A 6,813-nucleotide genomic window follows, 5' to 3' on the forward strand; every position below is an offset into this window, starting at 1 on the left:
TCCTTTTGGACTAGGTCAACTTAGGTCAACCTAGTCCTAGAATAGGTCAACCCACATAGATCTAGTATCTGATAGATCTAGATCTCAAGGCTTGGAAGTCCTCAGGGGTTTAATTATTTTGTGACCATTATTCTATTAGCATGTATTTTTTCGTATCCAAAATATCATATATAAGGAGACTTGGAGGCAAAATTTAATAACAATAGGAATCTACTTCAAGATCTTTCTCTCTATTCAAGGTTTATGTCTTTTGCATTCAATGAGTTCAAGCATTCAAGTCTTTTTCAAGAATTTAACAAGGAGATTTATTTCTAGAATTAAAGAATCCTTTGGGAACATTTCCTCTTCAAGATCTAGGGTAGTATTGGCCATCAAGGGAGGAGATTTGCAATGGAGCATTCATCTTCTTCTTCATTGATGCATATTCATATCCATGGAACCCTGATGGAATTATGGTAGATCCATTGCAAAAAGTGGAAATATCCTACATGCTTGATTCAAAATCTACAACATAACTACATTACATCCACATGAGCAAGGTGAATCCTAACCTTTATATTGTTCTTTACAGTTATTTACATTTATAATTCTCATTTATGGCTTAGTCCTTAACCTAGGGCTTGACTAAGGAAAGCCCTCATTAAACCAAAACTCTCAAACCTTTCTTTTTTATGTTGGATGTACTTGCCGCTAGAAGGATCTCAGTAGTACTTGTCTAAAGGTTTTGCTAACACTCAATAATGTAGTTTTGTGAATGACATGTTATTGATTAGATTGGATGACATGATGCATTTAATGCATGTAGTGTGTGATTGTGATTGATCTGGAGATGTGTTTGGAATTATTCAAGCCTAGGTCATTTAACCTATTTTAATGGGTGTCATAAGCCAGCTAAGGCATATTTTATTTAATATATGTTGTAGGCCAACTTGTCACTCAAATTATGTATTTAATGTAAGGTTTATTTAATTTATAACTTAGTAAGCTAACTTGTGGCTTAGTTAGGTACAATTAGAGTGTCTTGTAGAGTCTTGAATTATTTTCATCCACCATGGAACTTAGCTTAGAGGAGTGAAGTTAAGTAGAGCTAGTAGCTAAATGTAGCTTGTGAAACAAGAAATTTTCTTGGTGGCTTACAAGAACAAGTTTAGATTCTCCTTGAGATTTTCTACTAGATTATGAATCTACACTAGCTATGAGTTGGATCTTGTGATATCTTGAAGACATACTATTTCAATTTCTTATGTATTTGGCTATAGACCAAAAGGCCTTACAACCAGGCCTATTGAATGAAAATCTTATGATTTTATTGTGAGAATTGACATTATTAAGGATTTAAATCTCTATGTTAAATTGTTTACATTTTGTTGTGTGGTTATTGCTAGGGTCTAGGACATCTTCATTGGGGATTCTCTTGCCTTGTACTCCATCATTAGTATTCTTGTGTTGTGTTTTTGTTTTATGCCTTGTTTTTAGTGGGTTTAGATGATCCTTGTTGCTTTGTTGAGCACAAGAGGATAAACAAAACACTTTATTGTCTACATTGTTCTATTTGTATCTCTTTTCCTCAATATGTTGTTATATGATATCTTTTACCTATTCTATTGTTCATCCTAACACTTGATCTTACATAATCTAATTGGCCACTTATGATATGGTACTAACTCATAACTAGTAGTGATTTATTTTGGTCTCAATGTTATTGGCCCCAAAAGAATCTTCTTGATATCTTTTTTGTATATTTTCCTCCAGTGTGTCGTAATTCTACTTCCTCTGGGGAATGATGATAATTTTGTACTTGACATAACATTACATGTTATCATATGATCTTATTGATCCCTTATTTAGTAGATCCCTTTTCTTCTCTATCTTTTTGTTATTCTCATTTCTCTTGATATGTTTCTCTACTTGGGTGCATCTCATAGTGGAGACATTCTTTTGTGGATGCATGTACAATTCTATTAAAGTTATTTCTCCTGTTAAGGCATTTGTAATCAGTTTAACATAAAGACTTATACCATGCTCATACTTGTTCCATGGAATACAAATATTATTTTTTTAATAGTTTGGAGTACTTTTTCCCTTAGTTCTTTGTATGATTTCTATGGTATACCCAAATCTATACATTTTTATTTCCTTATTTTCCTCTCTCTTTTACTGTTTCTTTTTAATTTTAAAGAACTATGGTTAGTTCTTTGGGACTTGGTCCTTTTTGGATCTCTCCATAAACTATTAATAATTTTAGAGGCCCAATCCTTGTTTTCAACCCTTCTTTTGAGTACTAAGAGTCTAGGAAGCCTAGTCTTCTTTCGATCACATAAGGACACACAAATCCTCATCCTTGGATAACTTTTTGATTCTTATTTTTTGTGACATTGAGTTCCCTTGAAGTTGAATCCCTTGATGGACTAACCAGCATGCCACACACACTTGCTAGATCATTTGGTTCATCTTTGATAGATTGACTAGTATGGCACACATGCCTAATAGACTATTCAATCTCATCCCCTTTTTGCAGAGAGATATCCCCTAGTTCTCTCATTTTCATTGTAGGGTTCACAATAAGGCATGTAAACCTTTTGGGAAAGAAACTACACCCTTTCTTTTTTGTAGCAATTATCTCTCTTATTATGATTTTGGATGTGAAAAAGTCTCAAGTTTATTGGGGGCTTGATGATTTCTTTTGATCCCTAGTCATGATTAAATTTTCTCTTTTTCGCTTGATCTATTTTCATGAAAGTTTGAGGAAACTTATTCTCCCACTAAAGTGGTTGATAAATGTTCTATCTTAAAATGGTCACACTTTCCTTTTAAGAACTTTTAGATCTCTCCTTTTCATGAATCCTTTTTTAGACCATGGATATGTATGTGCTGATTCCTCTTCTTTGTCCATATTTTTACCCCATCTTTCTGCAATCTCCCTTGGCTTCTTGTGGCACTCAAGACCTATCCTCTTGGACCAGATTGAACCAAGTCAACCTAGTCTAGACTAGGTCAAACCAAGTTGACTTAGTCCTCCCAGGTCAACATAGTCCTAGCCTAAGAAACCCTAGGTTGACCTAGTCCTTAGAAATTTCAAAGCTTGGGGCTTGAAAGTCTTTGAGGGTTTAATTATTTTATGATTGTTATCTAGTTGGCATGTATTGTTCTCCCACCCAAAAAATTATACATGAGGAGAATTGGGAGCTTCATTTCATAACAATAGGCATCTCATTCAATCTCTTTCTCTCTACCAAAGATTTCTTCCTTTTGCATTCAAGGATTTAAGAAAGGATATTTCTATCTAGCATTGAAGAATCCTTTGTGATAATTTCCTATTAAAGGTTTAACATATTATTGGCTATAAAGAGAGGATGTCTATATTGAAGCATGCATCTTCTTCTTCTTCATTTATGTATAATCATATTCATGACACCATGATGGACTAATGGTAGATCCATTACAAAGGGTGGAGATACCCTACATTCCCTATTTAAAATATATAATAGAACTATATTAAATACATAGTGTAAAGGTGAATCCTAACCTTTATCTTTTTATCTATAGTCATTTACATTTATATTTCTCATGTGTGGTTAATTCCTTAATGTGGGGACTAATCAAGGAAAGCCCTCATCAAATCCTAACCCCTAAACCTTTCTTTTGTATGTTGATTCATAGATTGGGAGAGAAAAGGATTAAACATATGAAACCTATAGTTTGTAAGCTATCTAGAGTTGTGGAATACATCAACTTGGTGGACAAACTTCTTTTGAAATTGACCTAGTCCTCTAGTCTTAGATTTTGAGGAGATTTCTAAGTTTTTTTTTACTTTCATCATTTTGTTCAATGATCCATGATCAGAAGTTCAAAAAAGATCCAGATAAAAAATTTCTTAATCTTAAATACATCTTCCTCTATGCACTCCGAGGTGAACTTTTTACATTTCCTTTCCTTCCATACCCTTACACTAGATTTGTATTTTTGTTTGACTCATTGTATTAAAATAGCATATAGATTTATTTTTCCTAATAAATTCATTCAATTTCATATTCATGTTATCCTATCAAAGGGTTAAATAGCACATTTCCTTGTATTATATTCCCCCTATTATCTAGATCTACTATTAACACCCTTTCTCTTTTAGGGTCCTAGTTAACCTAATTTTCATTAGAAGTGGAATCATATTTGATAATTCCCCTCATTCCCTTTTACATTTCAATTGAATGAATTAGTCCTTGTAAAGTTGAAGTCTACAACCCTACTAAAGTGCTTCCATTTTACCACAAAATAATTACTATTGTTGGTTGTGATCAATTGTAGAGATTTTCTATCAAGCCTTATGTTGTTTATTTTGTTCATGTGAGAGATCATGTTGATTGGGTAGTTGTGGCACAAAAGTTTTTGATTTTTGATGGGGTGAAGCAGATATGATTGATGTGTATATTTTTTCTTTGGCCTAATAAGAAGTGGAAGCCTTTGTTGAAGATGAAGTTGAATGCAAATATTTCTTTCTACATCAAAGTGTTTGACACACATTTCTATCTATCTTGGGATTTTTGTGTAGGAGCATCGAGCTTCATTTTTTAGGACCTTATATTCTATGAGCTTGGGGTAATGTTTGGCACCTCTCTATGGACTATTCTGTATTAGGATTAAACCACATATAGGATAAGAATTACATGCCAATATAAACAACATTAGAAAATAATAAATTGTACAGAAGAGAACACAAGACACCAAGATTTAATGTTTTCACCCAAACCCTAGGCTACATCCACAAACAATAAGCCCAATATTATTACGGTCAAGCAATTACAACCTAATTAAAATATGTAATTCCTTGCAACTCAATATCACCACAAGAAGAAATTTTTGCATCACATACAATGAAACAATCCCTAACCCTAAGCTCTTTTATACAAGTATTTTTATCACTTCAAGGTTATAATTAATAGTTACACGTCAGCCCAAAATCCTAATAAAATAGGGCTCAAACAAATTTTACAAGGTGATACCCTGAGCCCCAAAGAATTGTGAAGTATGTATAGTACTATCCTAATCACTCACCAAAAACTACCAATCTCTCACTTGGGAACTAATAAGAATCCACACTAGACAATAATCTCCCACTTGGAGACTAATCCTATAGCAATATTGCTACCACATGGGGCTCCCACTAGATCAAACCACACTAGACTCTATTGTTCTTTTATTCGTGTTTAGTCTAGAAGATCAACTAAAGCTGAAGAAGAGTTCACCTTTCCCTTGTCACTACCTTTGTAAACATATCCACTATATTTTCATCTATATGTATCCTTTCTAGCTTTAATTGTACATCATCCAAAAATTACCGAATGAAATGGTATTGTAATTGTATGTGTTTTGTCTTGAATGGAAAGCAAAATTCTTTGCAAGATGAATGACACTCTGACTATTTGTAAATAAATAATTATCCCTCTAAGGGTGTCCCAATTCTTCTAGGAATATCTAAAGCCATATCATCTCCTTGGCTGCCTTTATAGCATCAATAGCAGCAACATACTCTATGTTTGTAGTGGATAAAGCATTAACTTTTTGCAAATGAGAAACCCAACTCATTGCTGCCCCACCAATAGTAATACATAACCTTTAGTACTCCACCTAGTATCAATATACCCTACCAAATCTACATCAACATATCCCTATAAATCAATAGTGGAGCCCCAAAATTGTAAACACTTATTGAATATTCCTCTCAAATATTTGAGAATTAATTTTACTACATTCCAATTCTCAATTCCTAGATGACTCATATACCTGCTAACAACTGCCATTGCATGTGTATTATTTGGCCTTATATATACCATAACATACGTAAGGCTCCCTAAAACTAAACCATAAAGTACTTTAGACATTGTATCCTCTTTTTCTTGTGTCTTGGGACACATCTCCTTAGTCTACTTCAATTAACTAGGTAAATGTGTGCTAACAACTTTAGCATTTTCCATAGAGAGATATTTGCAACACCTTCTCAATATAATCACCCTAAGATAATTTCAATTTCATTTTCTTCCTATCTCTACAAATCTTCATACCAAGGATTTGTTTTTTTACCCCCAAATCCTTCATAGAAAATGCATGTGCTAACTAGCATTTTAGCCCCTTAATATGATCCATTTTAGACCTAGCTAAAAACATATAATCAACATATAAACATAAAATAATGTAGTTATCATCATCCAACCATTTAAAGTAGATATAATGATCTAAATAACACCTACTATATCTATGCTCATGTATAAAAGTGTCAAAGTTTAGATACCATTACCGAGGTTTTTGCTTCAAGCCATATAAACTTTCTTCAATGTGCACACTAAGTTCTTCTTATCTTTGATCTCAAATCCCTATAGTTGTGTCATATAGATCTCTTCATCCAAGTCACCATGAAGAAAGGCTATTTTAGTGAAATAGCATACAAAGAAGGAGAAAATATCTATGGAGGTCTAATTAGCCTTGTTGACCATTTAACATTCACTGGGGTGTGTGATATTTATTCTTTTTTTTGTTACACATCAAGAGGAATTGTTGGAACATCATCTTTTGGAGTACCATCCAACACTATATAATCATCTTCTTTCTTCTCATGTTGCTGCAACAAATCTTAGTACAATACTTTCTCATTGAATATGACATCCTTGCTTTTTACAATTTTACAATTTTCAAAATCCCAAAGCCTATAACCAAAATCATCATTTCCATATCCAAAAAATACACATTTCTTTTATTTAGTCTGGTTCTATTTTCAGAATCTATATGAGCAAATGATTCACAACTGAAGGTTTTGAGAAAAAA

This window comes from Cupressus sempervirens, chromosome 11, assembly GCF_028749045.1.
Source record: "Cupressus sempervirens isolate cs-2001-9-10 chromosome 11, ASM2874904v1, whole genome shotgun sequence".
Classification (NCBI taxonomy): Eukaryota; Viridiplantae; Streptophyta; class Pinopsida; order Cupressales; family Cupressaceae; genus Cupressus; species Cupressus sempervirens.